The following is a 390-nucleotide window of genomic DNA, read 5'->3' on the forward strand; positions in this document are numbered from 1 at the left end:
AGAGAGAGAGAGAGAAAGAGTGAGGGAGAGGGAGATGGAGAGAAAGAGAGAGAGAAAGAGAGAGAGAGAGAGAGAGAAAGAGAAAGAGAGAGGGAGAGGGAGATGCAGAGAAAGAGAGAGAGAAAGAGAGAGGGAGAGAAAGAGAGAGGAAGACCTGTGTGAAGAGGTTGATGGATGTTCCAGAGCAGTTAGGAGCTACAAGTGAGTGTGTAAGAGGGTTGTGCAAGACAGATGCAGGTGACAGGCAACAATGGCAGCTTACACACAGGACAGGACAGGACAGACAGGACAGGATGGACAGGACAGGACAGGACAGGACAGACAGGACAGACAGGACAGGACAGACAGGACAGGACAGGACAGACAGGACAGGACAGGACAGGACAGACA

The 390-nt window shown here is 51.3% G+C and overlaps 1 protein-coding gene across 1 annotated transcript in view; it reads right to left on the bottom strand.

The window, feature by feature from the left end:
* Positions 1 to 390, bottom strand: part of LOC125482453 (fish-egg lectin-like) — a gene marked incomplete at its 3' end in the record, with an annotated part of 3972 nt that overhangs the window by 2028 nt on the left and 1554 nt on the right. The window lies entirely within an intron of this gene.

Source organism: Rhincodon typus, unplaced genomic scaffold, assembly GCF_021869965.1.
Source record: "Rhincodon typus isolate 14 unplaced genomic scaffold, sRhiTyp1.1 hic_rhity00010557, whole genome shotgun sequence".
Lineage (NCBI taxonomy): Eukaryota > Metazoa > Chordata > Chondrichthyes > Orectolobiformes > Rhincodontidae > Rhincodon > Rhincodon typus.